The sequence below is a fragment of the Giraffa tippelskirchi genome, chromosome 10 (assembly GCF_054371585.1).
Source record: "Giraffa tippelskirchi isolate mGirTip1 chromosome 10, T2T-mGirTip1v1.2.pri, whole genome shotgun sequence".
NCBI lineage: Eukaryota > Metazoa > Chordata > Mammalia > Artiodactyla > Giraffidae > Giraffa > Giraffa tippelskirchi.
Window position 1 is genome coordinate 100,357,295 of NC_137284.1, and position 20,311 is coordinate 100,377,605.

The following is a 20,311-nucleotide window of genomic DNA, read 5'->3' on the forward strand; positions in this document are numbered from 1 at the left end:
GATACAAAACAAAAATGACGCAAAAAAAGAAAACTTTCACAGAAAATAGCATCATAAAAAGTTGAGAAGAAAGAAAAGAAACAGATGGATACCAGAGAAACTATGTTCTTTGCAGTAGCATCCTTTTTTTGACTAACATAAAGTTAATGTCCTTAACCTGTTTTAAAAAAAATTTTATGATAGTTTCATGGTAAAAATCTTTCAGACTTGTTACAAAGAACTTTAAAAAGAAACACTAAAAACTTAAATTTTAAACCAACATTATCTTCCACAAAGTATATTTTAAGGCTTCTAAAACAGAAATCAAAGGAAATTGAGGAACATTAATAAACTAAAAATGCTGAGAGCTTTTAAACCCCTGGGGATTCATTTGCTTCCTAGCAGTGTGCTTTTTCAACATTTAAATTTCATATGCTCTTGCTAATGAAAATAATTTGCTATAGCAGAAAGGAATGAAGATGTCAGCTCAGTATGACATATTTATCAATATAATGGAAAGGTATGTTCTGAAGATCCTTGATGGATTCCAGGGAAAAAAAAATAGTGTACAACTGTTTGGGAAGTTGAATTCAATCAGTAGAATATAGTTCCAAGAACACATATTTCAAATATCAAGGAATTCGAAAAACTAAACTTGGACTCTACAGATAATTTGTGGACAGAATGGATTTTTAAATAAAATCTCACATTAAAATGTACTGAATTATATAAATTGACGGAATGTAAGAATTCAAATTGTTCATGGAAAGGAAACTGGACAAATGATCAGATACAAGTCAATTTAGAGAGAGTAAATAATGTTCACAATCCCAAAATGAAAAAGTATTAGGATTCAATGTGAACTATAAGCTACAAATCATTACAACATAAAGTTGTTTTAGAATGAAATAGGAGTGATACAAGCATACCTGATTTTACAGCATATTTTAATTTGGCTGCTGGACAAAATTTTGTCCAAATAAACACAAATTCCTAGTCACTCCAATTACAAAATTGACATTATGAGCCTAAAAATAATTAGGCCAATACTTAATATCACAACTGATAAGACAGCAAATCATTGAAGCATCTATTCAGAGAACAAAACAGTTGAAATGAAAACTATTATAGCAAATAAGTCACCCACATACACAGGTTTACTTTTTATTTTAACATTAATAGTTTGGAACATAATAAATCTAAATTTTCTGAGGATCTCTCTCCAGCATCTTAATATTCTAACATTGACCTGTTAGCTATAATATCTCTTTATATTTCACCAAAGTTACTCTCCTTTTTTTGTGTATTTTGTCTGGAAAGTTGGGGGCAGGGACTACATGGAAATACAGTGCAAAGCAAAGAATATATATAACAATACATCAGAGGTAATGATAAGACAGAATTAAATAGGCAAGTGGAAGTAAGTATCATTTAATAGATAGGAACACCTACAAGGAAAAAACTACTCTACTTATTAGTATTTATATAATTCAACAGTAATGAATTTTCATATAACTAATTCTGGACTTTAAAAAAAGTAACGATATGTTTAAGCAACCCTCGTAACTATGCTTAGTTAAGGTGTTAAAAAATAGTTATGAGACAAATGAAGTAGCTAACGTTTGGAAAAACTTCATAAGAAAGCAATGAAAATGACTTAAGCCTCATGGGGGAAAAAAAGCCCAAAGAACTTAAATTATTTTTACCTGATAACACTCTGAAAGTGATATGCCTGGAGTCCAAGTATTGAATATGTTAAGAGATAAATGTCTGTGTCATCCAAAAAAAGAAGAGACATTAACTATGGCATACAAAATTCAAATTACTCATTAAACTATCTGTGGACCATAAGCACTGGAATTTGTTTAAGTAAAGTTTCAAGCACCTGGATTACTTTTTCAGAAGGCTTAAGAAGGTAAACAACAATCTTTCTGGGTTGGATTTGATCAAATTTGTTAGAACTCTATGAATTAAGGACTACATAAGTAAGGTTATTTTCAAAAATCTATGCAAAAATCTCATTAGGCCTAAGTTAAGAAATAAACTTTCTTTTACCAAAGGGCAGAATGAATCTGGGCACTGGTTAGAACATTTTAGATCCATTCATTTATCACTAAGAGTACTATGATCTATCACAGAGGTAAAGAGAAAAATAACTGTGCCATGAATTAGTATTCAGTAATTGCAATGGAATTAACATCATTTTGGAATTCAACAGTGATTTGCAACTTTGTTTAGCAACACTCTTGCCAAGAGAACTTCTTACAAGTCAGTGGTCTCTCTGACTTAACTGAGAGAGACAGAAATACATGACTATTTCAATCATTCCGTTTTCTATCAGTATTATAACTAATAGTTGATCTAACATGAGACTGTCAACACAGAATGATAAGGCAGAGCAGCATAAATCTTTAAATGTATCACAAATAATATCTCTTTTATGTAATTAAGTACCATATCCCTCACATGTTCTCTTAAAATGTCTGGTAAATTTATCTGGTTATGTTCAATATTTTATTATATGCTCTATGAGTCTCAATCAAGCCATGAAGGCATTTTCACATATTTAAATATACTTGTCATAGAGTACAATTCTAATAGTTATGCAAAGAGAGTTGTTTTGCGTTTCTGGGTCTTGTTTGTACAAATGGAATGTAACTTCTCATTATAGGTTACCTGTGATTTTAATGTTCACCTTTCTTCTTAATTTTATAATGTGTCACATACAACAATTTACCCCTATTTTAAGTTTGTAGAATACAAGAGGTTTTTTTTTTTTTTCCCCAAGCAAACCCACTATACTACCATCAGTGCAAAGAAATGAAACTGGAACGACAGTTTACTCAGATATAACTATTAGTAAGTCTACTCACATCATAATATAATTAAAGGTCTCTTTTCACTCGAATATTCAGTTCTAGAATTCACATCACGCTGAATCCTAAAGTATAAGTTGAGAAATTTTGAACAATAGCTTAAAATAGTTCATAATTGTTATTTGTATATATTTCTCCTTTTTTCTATTTTGGTATTGTAGTGTAATGGTAATTTAATAAACTACGTATAAAAAAGAAAAGTTATTGTACTCATATTTAAACTGAATTTAAAAATTATTCCCTTAATTTTTTGTATTCTTGTACTTAAAAAGTGAACTTTAAGATGATCTTTTAAGAGTTTCTTCTGTCACTTACCAACAGGGCTGTATCATCAGGTTTCTAGTCTCTTCTTTAAAAGTTTGTAATTTAATCACAATTAAACATTTCTCTCACTTAGTTTCAGATAACAATGAAGCAGTGGGTTTCTTAAAGAAGTACTGAACTAAGCAACTACTGAACATGGATGTAGTCTAATAATAAAAATGGAAGGAAGGCAGGAAGGGGGAGAGGGAGAAGGAAAGAAGGAACTAGGGAGGGAGGGAGGGAGGGAGGAAGGGAATGACTTTAAAAGCTTTAAAGCTGAAAATGACATTTTACAAACCTAGTGATCACAGTGTATATAACTTCATACCCACTTTATTAATGCATACACAAATAAGTCAAAATTGTAAATAACTGTTTAGCAGTATTAAACAAACACTACATTTTAAAATTCCGGGACACTGAGAATGTACCCATCCATAACTCACAGTGACAGAAAAGATAAACAGGACTTTTGACAACATAAAACATTTCCTGAGGTATGCCATAATGCAAAATTGAAGATGAAAATATCTCAAAGCTCATCTTTGTTTAGTGTTGACGTCTAGCATAGACGTGCTATTAAACACACCCCTTCCGTCTCCATTGAAGCCTAAACAAACTATTTGAATTAGGAGAGTGTGCAAAGATGTGCCTTCCAGGCAAACTTTTGTTTTCCAAAAGTAAATCTCCCCAAATACTTCCAGCTGGAAAACGTCCACTTGAGCTACTTGACGCTAGAGCTTCCCTTTCTCACCTTGGCTTACCTGCTACTACTTAATTATTCTTCTGAGCAGGCTCTGGGCAAGTTGGGGAGGTGGCTCTTTCAGCACTTCTGAATCCATGATGACTAGAAATATACACACCTAACACACTCCCACAGGTCTTCCACGCCCTTTCTCCTTCCCGCCCTTCTGAGCACTCGCGTCGTGAAAGCCTGGCCACCTGGGAGCAAACAGTACTCGAGGAACAATCCTCAAGATCAAGAAACTGACTGGATTTCAACATGTGGTGAGAGAAAATGGGAGGGGTGTGTGTGTGGCGGAAGGGATAGGAGCTCTACAGACAGCAGCTGTCCATTAAGTGGTTTAAATCTGTTGGTTAAAAGCTGAATAAACAAATACACAGATGGGTCTAGCTCCTTGGGGATTCCGGAATCTGAGGAGCCTCCCAAGCGGCGTCCAGTTCTGCCTCTCCCGCCCCGTCCCCGTGCAAAATGCGCGCGAGTTCCACTCTCAGATGCTCCAGACTCGCACGTGCCTTTCCCTCCCGTTGTTCCTAATTAGCTCACCCGCGCGCCAGGTGCTCTGAGAGACTCACCTAAGAGATCCCAAAGTCTGAGGATAGGAGGGCAACTTTTCCTCCCTGCTCTAGACCTACTCGAACACCCACTGCAAGGGACAGGTCCCCGCAGACGCTAGCCCCCAGGTCAGGGTGTCGGGGCGCCTTCTGGCCGGCGGGGAGAGGCGTGCAGGAGACACGCGGGCGCGGCCACCCAGTGGGTCCAGCCCGCGCCGCCGCCGCACGTGCGCCGCCGCGAGCGCGAAGGGGCGTCGGGCCCCGCGCTCCTCGCGGTCAAAGTCAACCCAGCGCGTCAGCCTGCCCTCCGCTCGCCTGGGGCCTGCGCGGACTTTACAGGTAAAAGTCAACCGAGAAGCCCTCCTTTTCTCCGAAAGGTATCCGCGTCCATCCCTCGTCCCCTCCCTGAAGAACCCGGAGGCGCGATTTCACCCCAAACCCACCCTCGGAGTAGGGAGACCTCTCCAAAGCGGAATAAAAGTAAGACCAGGACATATCCCGGGTGAAGCGGGTCCTGCTAACCGTGGACAGGGTAAAGAGCGCGAGCGGGGGCAGCAGTCGAGATGCACGATCATCCCCAAGTGTCACTAGGGGCCAGGAGTTTCTTCACTGGAGAAGCAGAAGTGTCCCTTCTCCGCCTCCATTCCCCAAGAAGTACTTGTGAAATGTACGCTGAAGTGTCTAACTTAGAGACGAGAAGCGTGCACTTGCCCAACTGAGCAAATAAAAAGGTCAGCAGTTGGACAATAAAGTATGTGCTTCCAAACGCCAGATGTTTTTACTGTTGTTTCTCCTCCTCGCGGAGGGGGGGGGGAAGAAGAAGGAAGAGACAACACACAATAAAAATAAAAGTAAACAAACACATCTGCTGTTTCCACACACATTTTCCTCCAGCCGCGGTCTGGAGTGTCTGTTGCCGGACAAGGCAACGTTTTTCGAATACAAAAGTAAAAATCATCCGTGAGCCAAGGGCAGCCTCCCCTCTCTCGACGCCCCCTTCCCCTCAGCACAAAGCTACATGAAAAAGAACAACAAGTGGTGATGTTAGGTCCGGAACGCGACCCCGATGCCGAGCCGAAATTTGACACATGTCATACCCGCCCAGCCGCGCGGAGCTCAGCGACTGGGGCGAAACTTTGCTGCCGCCGCCCCGGGAGCAGCGCGGAGCAGAGTCAAGTCGCAGCCTGGCCCGGCGTAGAGGTGGCGGGGACGGCGTGGGGGGCGGAGGTGCCGCGCGCCAGAGTGAGGGCGAAGAAACTTACCGCGACCGGGGACGCTGGGCAGCGTCCCGGGAGGTGGCACCCGCGGCGCCGAGGCAGAAGCCCACAAACAACACACCCACGCGCGAGTCCCGGCAACTGCTGCCGCGAGTCGGGGCGCGCCCGCGAGGGGGGGCAGGAGGAAGCCGCAGCTGGCGGACGCGGCCGCCGCATAAATAACCCGGACCGGCGCTCACGGGCTGGCTGCGCGGGGTTGGAGCCGGGGCGCAGCGGCCGCCGCAGAGCTGCACGCGCCGGCGTGTCTCGCGCTTTCTCGGAGGCTCCCGCTGTCTCGCGCTGCCGCTCCCCCCACCCGGATCTGTGTGTGTGTGTGTGTGTGTATGTATGTGTGTGAGTGTGCGCTGGCGGGCGCGCGCACCCGGCCGCGCGCGCGTGTTGTTGGCAATGCAAACTGTACACACACGGCGCGCGGAGCCGCCTCTTCTCGGAGGGGCGGGGTGGGGGAAGGGACGCCTCCGAGGATTCTAAAGTACTGCTGGGCCACTTGTTTGTTTTTGTTTTACTTTGCCTTGTTATTGTTGACTGTTGTTGCTGATCCCCAAAGTGGTTTGGAACCAGCTGGCTAAGATGCCCGTCACCCCCAGCCACCTATCTCCTGGCGTTCCCCCAACTTCTTTAAGGGAGGGGGAAGCGCGGCGCAGAATACCGTTCGGGTTTGCAGTGGAGCCTCCTGGCTGACGTCAGGTCCACCTGCTCTGTAAACAGCTCGCTGGAGAACTTGTTTGTTCGGCGCCAGATCTTCCCCAACCCCCACCCTTCTCCCCACCTCCTGCTCCGCCCCCTCCCGCTCGGCCCAGACGGCGAGTCGAGGAAGGGGGTGGGGAGGGAGGAGAGAACAAAACCTTATGCTGTATTGGCAAAGCCGAGTTGTGTCTGCTGCTTCTTGGCAGTCCCCAAAGTACGTCCTCTCAGCAGACGGAGCTGCTGGCAAATGAAACAGGGAATTCCAAGAGAAGTGCAGGAAGCCTCGAAGGGATCCAAAGCCCTCGGTGGCAAGGAGTTAAAGTACTCGAGCGAGAGTCAGAAAGGGAGACCCAAGCGTGCGTTAAAACGCTGACTGGCCTTTCTTTTCGCGGTGTGCGCCTCTGAGGCCTGGGGTGAAGAGGCCGAGTGTCTTTCTCACTCTTCATTGTTGTCGGGCTCCTGTCTCACTTGGACCCGGGAGTTCTCGGGCTTCCTCGTGGTCGCCCAGCCCCAGTCACCGGCTCGGCGCCGGGCTGCGGGCCGGCCGGGGCGGAGCTTAGAAGGAAGGGGTTGCCGAGCTGAGACTTTGGGGGTCTGAGGCTCTCGAGACGGGCCTGTCAGTGACTGAGGGGAGCAAAGTAACCGGAATGAAAGGAAAGAAGAAACTGCCAGAACTGCCGCTGGCACTTCAAAGCCGAGTCGCCGGCGTGGGGAGTGCGCGGGCCCAGCCTCCAGCGCCCGAGTCCCCGCTCTCGTCCGTGGGGTGTGACTCGGCCAGGTCCCACGCGGGACCGAGGGGAGGACGGGACGGACCCGGATGGGACGCGTGACCCGAGTGGTGATGGGGGCTGTTCAGGAGCCCGTATTCCACCGCGGCTCCGGGCAGGCCGTTCCTCCCGCGGGCTACCGCCAGCCCCTCCCCTGTCTGCGGGCCGCGCGACCCTCCACCCCGCCGGGTCCTCTGCGCGCCGCGGCGGAACCGGCCGCTCTGCTCGCACTTCAGTCGCCAAGCGCGGCGTTCCGAAAGGCGCTGAAACTTTCCTCCAAATTACTGCAGCCGAGAGGCCGTGGCGAACAGACCCTGGCCCCGGGCTTTGCCCTCCAACACCCCCCGTGGAAGAAGAGAGACGGGGGTGACTGGGGAGACGGACGAGCAGCACCAGCTTCTGCCTTTGAGTATTTTCCTCAAAGAGCAGCGCGCCCTTTTTCTAAAGGGCAGACGTGAACTCATACACAGACACACACACACACTCTTGACATAACTCTTCCCTCCAGAACCTGCAGTTCTCCCGTGGAGGAAGCAGCCCTGGCACCCACAACTATAAACACACGGTCAGATTTTCTAGTGAAACCAATTAAGTCAATAAGCCACGGGGCTGGTCCTGCGAAGACGGCCCCTGCCAGGAGCACTAGCAAAGAGGTAGAGTTGGTCTTTGAATCGCGGTGCTTTCTGTGAGCTTTCAAAACTCCAGGCAGTCCTCAAGTGCTCTGCTTGTGAACTGTGTCCTCGCTATTATTTAAATTGTCTTTTTTCGAAATGCAGGCTGAATAGTGGGCAAATAAACCGAATTTTTTAAAGATGGAAGCGAGGAGGGAAGGAGGGAGCAATCATTTAAATTACAAAACGCCAGATGCAAATAATCCCACCTCGCCTTCTGAAGGAGATCATTTTACATTAAGTAATTTGCGTTTATACTTAACTAGCAACCTTAAATAAAAGGCCGATTTTCTGAATTAACCTGAAAACATTTTGGAAAAGACCAGAACAAACGGCGTCGAAATCCTTGGAGATCTGAGGATGTATCTTTCCACTGGGTTTGTGAATAAAGGTAACAAAACAGTCAGAAGGTCTGCAGCTCCTCACTCTTTTTTTTTTTCCTTCTTCCCCCGCATACACCGACCCCAGTTACTTTTCTTTCTCTCTAGGGGTCCAACGGAGGAAGTGAGCGGAAAAGGCTTATTATAAATGAGTCTAGGCAACTTGGAAGAGAAGTTCAAGTTCCCAACAAGGAGGAAAGAAAAGGGGTTATGCTCTCGAGACTTGGGAGAGGAACGGATTTAGTTAGCCTTTCACTCTGTATACAAAGACACGTTTTGGTGCAATTCAGTCACTGACGTTTCTTTCCTGTGAGTGCAAACAGCCAGGCGCCAAGAGGTGCAAATGCATATCTGAGTTGGAGGAACATATCTTTCTCGACTGGCCGAGTACTCTGCCTGCGATCTTCCTAAGCGGAGCTGAGCCTGCAGCCCCCTTGGGCGCCCTGTTTAACTTCGCCCCCTTTATCTCTGTCCTCTTCGCCTGCTGTCATTCCCGGGCCACCCACCCTTAACGCAGAGAAGTCGCCCCGGGGGTTGAGAACGCAGATTCTGCCTGGAGCCCTGCCTTCTGCGGACCCCTCGCCCGCAGCCAATGGGCTGGGCCGGGGTTCGAGAGGTGAAAGTTCAGGCCCGGGGCTTGCGGCTCGCTCCCCCTCTACTGTAGCCTCCCTCCCAGCCTGCTCCCCTGGCCACACTGCGACCCAGCCCGGCTACCAGGGGCTGCCATGGTGGCACGTAGTTTGTTGATGGGTGGTCATAAAATATATTTATTTGCAATTCCTTTCCCTCACCCACCTCCCCCGCCCCGACATGGCCCCGAACACTGCAGGCTTTGTTCGCTTCGCTGCTGCTGGAGCCGGCTGGGGTTTAGCGCTCTGTGCTAACACACTCCAAAAAAGTTGAAGTATAATGATAGGAAAACCGGGTTTCCGCAGCCTAGGGAAACTCAGAAAGGGCAAACAGTGAACGAATAGTTTTCTTTTGCACAAGTCACTGGTCAGCCCACTGGATCACGGCAGCCTTGAACCGATACTCCGCATATCAGAGAAAGGGGGGAAGCCAAACTCTGTCCCTGTAGTAACTGCGCAGGGTCGCAGCCACAGCTCAAGTGTCCTTTGCAGCACGTGGGTCTGCAAAAGTCATTTAAAGAGGTTCCAGGGAAAAGTTGAACGGAGCTACTGAGTAGTTGAGGAGTTTCACCAAGTGGCCCTCGAAGTTCTCTCACGAAAATTTATTTGATTTCAAGTTTATTTTACGATGGAACCGCAAATCAACAAATTCGGAGACACTGCTCTATTACGGTAAAGGCGAAAGATAAATTCGTTCGAAATGGTCCCTGCCAGCGTATCTTGAGTGAAATAAACCATCCCAAATGTGACTGACTGAAGCCAGGATGAAAGAAAACAACTTACCCTAGTGACAAGTATTAGAAACGTTGGTTAATGCTTCTCCGAGTAAGCTGTTTGGAATTTTAGTTATTATTTGTTATAAAAATATAATTATTCACACACTCAGGTCTGTTGTTTCCAAAAGTTTCAGTTTAACAACAGTTACATTTTTCTTCTTCAGAGTAGTTTAATTGGTATAATTGTGACTAATACCTAAAAATGTAATTGACTTGGAGAGAGATCGCCGGCAGAGACCAGAGACGGTAAGGGGCAGTGATTTTTAAATCATCTTTTTTTTTTCCTGTTAGAAATACCATCTTCAAAGTTGTATTACTCACTTCAAATAGATTGTAACAAAAGTCTTCTTTAAATGCAAAGTAAAACATTTTTCTTTTCAAATAGAAAATCGGGCACTATCAAGTTCCTATTTTTCACATCCATTACAGTTTTCAGAAGATGAGCAAATAAACAGACTCCTTTTAGACATTATCCTATATTCAATCTCCTCCCAGACACATTTTAGGAAAAAGGGAAAATTTTAGTTTCACCGAAGTCAAATCAAGGGTAATCTATGTTATAACATTAAATTGAATGTAGAGGTTGCAAAATTGGTGGAGTTACACCACCATCTGTCGTTAAGCTTTGGGACTACAAAATTTGGGACCTATAATAAATCTTAATGAGCTTTCCCAACTTTTTTAAAATCACAGGCTATAATTTTCATTTGTATTTTTATAACACGTATCCTGAAATTACGTGGATCCTGAATGAACACACGTGTTCATAAGTCCGCTTCTACCTGAGTTCTCCAGTCATCTTATCTTCAGAAAAATAAGCAAAAGCCAAAACCAAAACCCTTCATCTGCCAACCTCCAGAAAAAGCTTTTTCAAATTATCTGTGGGACTGCCGATTTTCATCACCTCTTCCTAGTTTCTTGTTTCTAATAAGCTATTGATAGGAAAAATAGAGCCTGAACTGCAGGGTCCACCCTTGTCCTGGAGTGAATAATAGACTCTCAATTCTGTCTGGTAATATATCTAATCTTGAAACATATAAATACAGCATATCTCTGCTAAGAAGTTGACTGTGAATGTCTTTAAAAATTGAAAGGCAGTTAATATCAGGTTCCAGTTCTGGTTGACCTCGCTGTAGAGACAAAGATCAATTGCTCTGGGCTAGAATCTTACCAAGGAAGCGTTTATCCAAATGAATACAGAAAGTGGACAATTCCTGGATAAAGAATTCCTGTGCAGACGCTAAAGCTTCCATTAAACAATGGAAACTCTTTTCCCCACAACACTCCAGTGGCACATATGTATATCAGATCTATTTTTTAAAGGATCTCCAAGTATCTCAGTATCTATACTGTTGCATCCCTTTCCATGTTAGGACCCTGATTATCAAATTTATATTTTCCAGAAAATTATTTTTTAATGTAACAATTTATTTATATTGGTAAGACAATCACTAGAAATAGTAGTATGAAGCTGAATCATTACTAAATTGTTTATATTTGACCAAATTTGACTCACACAAATCAACATTTTCATATGCTTAAATTAATAGAACCCAGATTTTTCTGAGACATATTCTGTCTCTATAAGAGTAAGCATTAGCTAATTTGCCCAATTCCTATATTTGCCCAATCCATGATATTTTCCTGCCACACTGATTCAAATATGTTGAACTGCCTCATGCAAGAGCCCTTTGCTTGTTGATATTTCTACAATTAAATTATTCTTAGAGTCTGTATGTCTCTTAGTTACTGTGAAATTTTAGAGCCGAAGGAAACTTCAGGATATTCTAGTCCCGTCCCTTCATTTTAAAAATCATATAGCAAAGGTTCAGAGATGAGAGATAGATAAAACTAGTTAATAAAATGCTTATTATTAAACTGTTTCATGTTTCTAAGCATACAATGACCCTCCTTTCTTATTCTACCGAAGACATTTTTTGCCACACACCCTCACCTTTTCAAGTTTTCTTCATATCCATCAAAATTGATATGGCTCAATGATACCTCTCTTTGGATATCAATAGAGTATTGCAGATGGTTAGCTATCATGTCACATCCACTATAATACATAGGAGAAAAAAAACCTGATGATTTGTTTCTCTTAAGAGTCAACTAGAGTCTATAATACTTCTTCAACAGTGTAAAGAAGTTCATCACTGTTGATTTCAAGAGTTCATCATAGAAAAACTGATGGTAAGAGGTACTAACATAAACCACAGTTTATAATCTTTTTCAGGGTTAATAATTTTCAGGAACTCCTGGGCCATGGGGCAAGGTAGGGACTACTAGGGGGCTTTCACTACACTCTCAAGAAATAAAGGTTATGAGACAAAATATACCCTTGATTTTTTAAGCTATGAGCAAAAAGAACAATATGAAAATCCTGCATCAGTGTAGATTTTTATTTAGTTTAATAACTATGTTGTTGTTGTTTAGTCACTTAGTCATGTCCCACTCTTTTGCAACCCCATGGACTGCCTGCCAGGTTCTTCTGTCCTTGGAATTTCCCAGGCAAGAATACTGAGTAGGTTGCCATTTCCATCTCCAGAATCTTCCCAACCTAGGGCTTGCCTTGGCAGGTAGATTCTTTACCACAGAACCACCAGGGAAGCCCTTAATATTAATAACTATATGGCTCTGATTACCATTGTAGTTTACCCAAACAATGTGTTGAAGTGGTTAATTGTCGTAAATGATATAAAAATTCAGTCCTTTGCTGTCTTCTCTTTCCCCTCTGGATTCTCCTTCTATATCTACCCCTCCTTTTTCTCCTACTTTTTGCTCCCTCTGCAGTAATCTTTGTCACCACTCTTACAATGACAACTTCCAAAATCCCCCATAGATATTTCTCTTCTAAGCTCTGGATTTGTTTATTCAATTGCGTAATGATAGCACTGTTTGAATTGTGAAAAGCTACAAATTTGCCCTCTTCTCTCCTTGGACAGCTATTCCTTATACCATCTGACAAACGGTTAATGGCACCTTAATCCACCCAGTTCCCAAAGCCAGAAGATGCCACCTCCTCTATCTTCTTCTATCCAGCAATGTTAGGTTTTGTTCATTGTTACCTATTTAATTTTTCACTGTCCTCTTCTATCGATCCTCATTTCTTGCCTGGTCATTCTTGATGACTTTCTAATCACCTTCCTGCTTTCAGTTGTTCTTTGCTTCAGCCCATCCTCCTCAATGTTTTCTAAAACATACCTAAAACACATGTCACTTACAATTATGCTAAGCTTCTCCATAGCTAATGGAATTTTATCTTAAATTCTAATAGTCTGATATAGCAAATATGTCTGGCAAGTATGAGATAATTAATAATGTTTTTTTGGAATGAATGAAAGAATGAATGCCCCAGACAAATATATTTTAGATATTATATTCGGTCAGACTCTGTCAGATATATTTTTAGCTGTGTATTATATTCAGAAAAAAATTAAGTCTACTTTGCCACCAATCATTTGGCTAAAATAGTAATAACCAAAGATTTTCATTATTTTTATATGAAAGAACTTACCAGACAGATAAAAAAGTATATTCAACCTGGCATTTAAATTTTCAACTGCACTGTTTAATGGCTTAACAAATATTTACATATTAATCACTGTGGTAGGTATTCTGAGATCTAAAGATTTATAAGATTAGATCTGTGCCCAGAGCATACATTCTAATAAGAGAATAAGATATATAAAAGTTTATCTCAATAAAACATAAATTTTAATATAGCATAAAATAGAGGTATATGCATGATACAATGAAACCAAGGAAAATACTTCTTAAGGCTATTTTTTATTTGTGATGAACACTTTAGAAATAAATGTACCTTTTAGTAAAAATTTATAATCAAACAGCAGCTTCAGAAAACTTATAATTTTTGGATAAATCTGCAAAGTTGTGGTAAAAACATGATTATATCAAAGACAATGAAGGATTTAACAATTGGCAAGAGGTATCACCCAGTCCCTTGAATTATTTCATACTACTCAAGTATAAAATGTACTTTTATGAAAGATTACCTCTAATTTGTCATGATTTCACTCCAGGAAAAGAGTTTTATAATAAATAGGAACTGAATTAAAAAAAAAAAGCAAAAGAAAGTAAAGAACTGAAAATAAAATAAAAGAACGTTAATATTTGGAGTTTAGAAAGAATTCACATGTTTACCTCTCTCATCAGCCTCTAACTCAAATGAGGAGGAAAGTACCTTATCCTGGGCCAATATGGTTCCCTGGGGATAGTCATAGGAAATTGCATTCCCCAATCTTTCTCCCCCATCAATTACCTTTTTCTGCCTCATCAAGGTGCATACTGGTTTCCTTATACCCTTCTTAAAAAAAAAAAAAAAACACCACTCTCACCTCATTAAATATAGTACTAGGCAATACTTTCTTAGTTATATATTACCTCCTCTCTAAATTCTTCCCTTCCCCCACACACTTGTAATTCTTTTTCATTTTAACTCGGGAAAACATTTCTCACTAATTCTTTCCTTGTTTTTTTTTCTCTCTCTCTCACTCTCTTCCAAGAAAACACACACACACATACATATACATAAACATACAATCACTGTAACATGCTTAAAAGCAGAGCTAGTGATATAAGAAGTCAAGGAACAGAGAAACTAACATGAAAAACAAGAACAACAAAAAGAACCTACAAGCTAATACTATTAGCTCCTAAAACCTTGAAAAGTCCCCATATAAAGAAGTAGTGAGACAGACACTGTCATACCCCTCTGTGGGTTAAATTGATACAATCCAATTGGAAAGAAATTTGGCAACTTGTGTTGAGGCTTTTTAAACTAGTCCCATAGCTAGACTGCAATCCAAAAGAAATGATCTGAAATACAGATGGAAAAGCTTTAGGCAAAAGCTGTTTATCATAAAATTATTTACAATAGTGCATATTTGGAAACAATATAAAAAGCAACAATATATAATGTAGTGTAACCACTAAAACAATATTATGAGATGTTTTAATAACACATAGAATATTTTAGTTATATTATTCGGGGGAACAATAGTACATACAAATACAAAAAGCAGACCAGAAACAAGCATCATTTTGATGTTACTCTCTAAGCTGGTCCACAATGATCCCTACTCTCCTGACAGTCACACTCCTGTGCAGTCCCCTCCCACACTGTTTCAGGCTCCATCTATTGGGTACAAGTGATGGTATGTCACTGTTGAGCTTGGGTTATAAAACACTGTGTGACTTCTGGCCAGAGCTCTTGATCTATCCCTTAGGTCACTTGCTCAGGCAAGCTGCCATGTTGCCAGCAGCCCTGTGGAGAGGACTATATGGTGAACAAATGCTGTCTTCAGCCAGCAGCCAGGGATGACCTAAAGCCTGCCAAGAGCCACGAGAGTGAATGTGGAAGTAAATTCTTCTTTCCCAATTAGGACTTCTTGAAATGACTGCAACACTGGCCAATAACTTGATTACAACCTCATGAACGAATCTGAGCAAGAACCACTCCATTAAACCACCCCTGAATTCCTGACCTTAAAAAACTATGAGCTAAAAAATGTTTGTTGATGTAAAACTGTTGAGTTTTTCGTTTTTTGTTTTTTTCTTTTAGGGGGTGCGTAATTTGTTACATAGCAATAGATAGCTAATATAAACACGATAAGAAAGGTTGTATTTACATAATAAAATTTCAGGTGATTTCTTTTTTCCTTTCTATTTTTCTTGTTTTCAAATCCTCTGCAATGAATATTTATTATCTTATAATTGGCAAAAACAATTTATTAAATAATCATTTTTAAAATTATACTTGAAATGATAGTGCCGTAAAGTGTTTTTTAAGAATTGCCACAAATTTAGTTCCCCCAATCAACATTCTCTAAGAAAACAAGCTCAAACATAAATACATAAATATAAAATTACATTTCTATTTTCCTTTGTACTTTACTGAATAGAGAGATAGAGAGAGTGGTATTTTATATTTTGTTAAATAAATTGCATAATCCACATATGATAAGTACTTTCATGAATTAGCAGAGTAGATGAATACCATTCATAACATTGTTTCTGAGAAAACCACATTCCAGGTTTTATACAACTTACAATGTAATCTATTTTAATTTATTACCTTCCTATAGAGTTGGCCTTTATAAGTAACCTTGGGTTTCACATCCTCAGATTCAACCAACTGTGAATTGAAAATATTTGAAAACAAAAATTACAGAAAGTTTCAAAAAGCAAAATTTAAATTTCCATCCTATTTACTATTTATACTGCATTGCAACTATTTACATAGCATTTACACTGTATTAAGTGATATGGATATGATTTAAAGTATACTAGAGGAAATGGCAACCCACTCCAGTGTTCTTGCCTGGAGAATCCCAAGGACGGGGGAGCCTGGAGGGCTGCCGTCTATGGGGCCGCACAGAGTCGGACAAGACTGAAGTGACTTAGCAGCAGAGGATGTATATAGGTTATATATGGGACTGTATATATAAGGGACTTTGAGGATTTTATAAGGGACTTGAGGATCCTTGGACTTTGGTGTGTGCAAGGGGTCCTAAAATCAATCCCCTTTCAGATGGTGAAGGACATCTGTATGTGCCAATCAAAAAATCACATAGGTAAAAGACCTTTTAAGCTTTGATTATAGTGAACAGGATAACTGTTAAAGTATTTTTAGTCTTATTCCAGGTAAATGTATAAAAACAAGCTGAACTGATAAAGAAAAACTAGATTCTTACTTCATATTTAATCATAAGAAACAATTGTCTCTTGAGGTTTTCCTAATTAGGTTATAGCACCGTTACAGTAGTTGAGTAGAGAAGGTCAATGCAAGTTTTAAATTAGTTTAGCAAAAATTAGCAAGTCAATAAGCATGTTTTTATCAAATTACAATAAACATGCTAAAACAAAAGGATTGCCTAATCTGTTAATGATCATAATATTACATATGATTCATATTATAAAAACCTCAAATTACAATTTTATGCTCAATTATTTTTTAAAAAAGTTTCTTAAGACATTGAAAACCATAAAAGTCATTTCTAGATTTTTAGAATATTTTTTATATAATTCATTTTCAATTATATCTAGATTGTCTTGTTGATTTAAATGTTATCAAAATATGGAACAAATAATAGTGTTCATGTCATAGATGTATGCAGTGTGGGTTTACGAATTATTTATTTTGATAGTAACTACAAATATCAAGTATATTGTTGCATTTACTCTAGGAAAATATTATACAGAATTTTATAATTGTGTTCATGATCATAAAGATTATAAATACACATAGTCCCTCCCATAAGTATATGTCGTAAGTGTTAGACAATTTTCTGCTAAAGCAAGGTTTCATTTCCTTATCCAAAGATTCTCACATTTTTGACTTATTTTTTGAAGTTAAAAAATCTTTTCATTACTTCTGTGATCCTTTGTCCATCATGTTGTTGATTCATCTTCTATAACAATTCTCCTTTCCACCTCCTCACTAAATTCTGTGAATCAGGATCAAAGACAAAGATGTCTGAACTGGTGAAAGAAATGTATGATATTTTAACCAATTGAAGAATACTCATTGATACCATCCATGGTTTTTTTTTTTTTTTCAAATAACTAGGTCATTAAGGATCATAAATCATAAAGGTGCTTTGCTAGAAAAAAATCGAGTATCTGTTAAGCAAAAATCCATGCTCATTATTCTATGATCCTATATGCAATCAAGTTGAGGTAATTTATTTTCAGATAAGAGATATGAAAACTCTATGTTGGGACACAATAATACTGAGGAAAAGACACTAAAATGAACCACTAAAGGCAATTTGACCTCTAAAATATGGTTAGTAAGATGAGCTCTACCTCACAGATTTTAGCAGGGAAATGTGGTGAGCAAATGTAAGACTTTCAAAGGAAAGGAAGTTAATACAGCTGCTTGACTGTGAGAATTAGATAAACTGTGGTCATAAAATATAGACCCTTTTACTTCCTGAATTCAACTCAGTTCAATTTATTTCAGCAAATATTTATTGAGTCTACATCATTTGTCTGTCAATATTAACATCTTAATCAGAATCTTTAGGTTAGATAAGGGCTTAGAGGTCACCTAATCCAAGATTCTTCCCAAGGAAGGAATTTGGGTTTGCATTTTTGTAATGAAGTGATATTTCTTAGAGACTTTATATTAAGAGTAGTCAGGAAATAGAGTCCACAGGTGACTGGCTAGCCAAGCTCTTTCCAAAAATTCTTGCATTTCAATAAATAAAAGTCTTCGGTGCATTTCTTGATTACATGTTGAGCAATTTACCTCTGGACATTTGTAGCCTAAACTGAAGCTGAACATACTTATTCCCTAGAAGTTAGTATGGTTTCTGTTTCCCCCAGGCAAACCAAGACTCCCTCTTGTCAGTTTCCTAAATGTTGCCTTTATTCTAGAGGTTTATCCTGGAGTAAACACTTCATCCTTCTAGAATAAAGTCTGGGGTGAGACTTCCCTTAGGTGATCTTGCTTTTGCATTGCTTCCTCACTGCTGGCTTTGAATATAGCACAGGATATATACCATGGTTGCCTTGCTTAGCAACCATCCTGAACTTCACATTGATTATTTGAGGGCAGTCTTTAATTCTACCATAATCAAGTTCAAGGTATCAAGAATTTGATACCTCATCTTTGATGAGGAATCATCAAAAATGCCTCTAATGTCAAGACTCGGCAGGAAGAGAAGACCCGTGCTGAGCACATTTGTTGAAAGAGGCCTACCAGTCCAGTTCTTTCCCACGGCAGAAGAAGTGCCCAAGAAGTGCTTCTTGGAAAACATTCTGGACTGCAGACACATGGGCCTTTGCAGTTGGTGCGTTTAAGTTTCCTTATCTTGCTCATTCTATGCAGAGCTTTTTCTAAGACACTCACTGGCAAGAGCAAATCATCTTAAGGTAGATATACAGAACAATCAGGTACATTAGCTTCTTCACAGATAACTTAGATGCTAAACATAAGATGAAACCTAAGGGGCTTGTAAGCAGCATGATCTGAGTAGAGATTTGGTGGGGCAGCCTCAGGTAAAAGTGTTTGAAACAAATCCTGTCTTTGCTATTCATAGACATTAAAGAGACTAGGTAACACTATTATTTTGTCAAGTATGATTAGCTTTCCTAACTCGCAGACATGGTGTGCTGACTGTATTACGCTATCTTATATAAGTGACTTGAGCACCCATGGATTTTTTGTATCTGCTGGATCCTGGAACCAACCTTCCATGGGTAATGAGAAATGAATGTGTAGACTTGGATTTCTAAAATACAAGTTGAGAAAAAAATGTAAATAAAGAGATGATTGAACATATTGAAACTTGTATATTGGTTTTTGAATAATGATAGAAACAAAAAGAAATCACCATGAAAAATGGTTCACCTCAATTAGAGAGATTTGAGATTAATATATAATTAGCATAAAAATTCACTGGCAAGTATTAATCAGTTAATTGTATGTTTGAATTTTTAAAATCACATAATGAAAGTATATCACTGATACATTTTCATTTTTCTTCTGTGTATTCTGACATCTTCTAGAGTAAAAAAAATCTATTTTCAGTTTTTGATTATTGATTCTGGTTTTGGTAGATATCTCACTTTCATGAAAGATAATAAATTTATAGATGTTTAATTTTTGATGTTTAAATGATAACAAAGCTAACCTTAGCAATACTTATTTAAAGTAACTTGGTTACTTATTAGATTGGCCTTTCTTTAGATAGGGCAAAGGCTAATAGAGTTTTGCCACAAGAACGCACTGGTAATAGCAAACACCCTATTCCAACAACACAAGAGAAGACTCTACACGTGGATATCACCAGATGGTCAACACCGAAATCAGATTGATTATATTCTTTGCAGCCAAAGATGGAGAAGCTCTATACAGTCAGCAAAAACAAGACCGGGAGCAGACTGTGGCTCAGATCATGAACTGCTTATTGCCAAATTCAGACTGAAATTGAAGAAAGTAGGGAAAACCACTAGACCATTCAGGTATGACCTAGATCAAATCCCTTATGAGTATACAGTGGAAGTGACAAATAGATTTAAGGGACTAGACCTGATAGACAGAATGCCTGATGAACTATGGACAGAGGTTCGTGACATTGTACAGCAGACAGGGATCAAGAAAATCCCCATGGAAAAGAAATGCAAAAAAGCAAAATGGCTGTCTGAGGAGGCCTTACAGATAGCTGGGAAGAGAAGAGAAGCGAAAAGCAAAGGAGAAAAGGAAAGATATTCTCATCTGAATGCAGAGTTCCAAAGAATAGCAAGGAGAGATAAGAAAGCCTTCCTCAGCGATCAGTGCAAACAAATAGAGGAAAACAACAGATTGGGAAAGACTAGAGACCCCTTCAAGAAAATTAGAGATACCAAAGGAACATTTCATGCAAAGATAGGCTCGATAAAGGACAGAAATGGTATGGACCTAACAGAAGCAGAAGATATTAAGAAGAGGTGGCAAGAATACACAGAAGAACTGTACAAAAAAGATCTTCACGACACAGATAATCACGATGGTGTGATCACTCACCTAGAGCCAGACATCTTGGAATGTGAAGTCAAGTGGGCCTTAGGAAGCATCACTACGAACAAAGCTAGTGGAGGTGATGGAATTCCAGTTGAGCTATTTCAAATCCTCAAAGGTGATGCTGTGAAAGTGCTGCACT

The 20,311-nt window shown here is 40.1% G+C and overlaps 1 protein-coding gene across 6 annotated transcripts in view; it reads right to left on the reverse strand.

Annotated features, from left to right (window-relative positions):
- FOXP2 (forkhead box P2) overlaps positions 1–20,311 on the reverse strand; it is a 1,512,938-nt gene that overhangs the window by 642,891 nt on the left and 849,736 nt on the right. For 3 of the 6 annotated variants that reach the window (XM_081537128.1, XM_081537123.1, XM_081537121.1), the window contains exon 1: positions 5,717–6,087. The exons of 1 other annotated variant lie outside the window; for it this stretch is intronic. The gene's annotated coding sequence lies outside the window, so the exon portion shown is untranslated. Of the gene's footprint in view, positions 1–5,716; positions 6,088–20,311 lie in introns of those variants that run through there. 2 more of the 6 variants (XM_081537129.1, XM_081537122.1) reach the window with 2 other exon arrangements.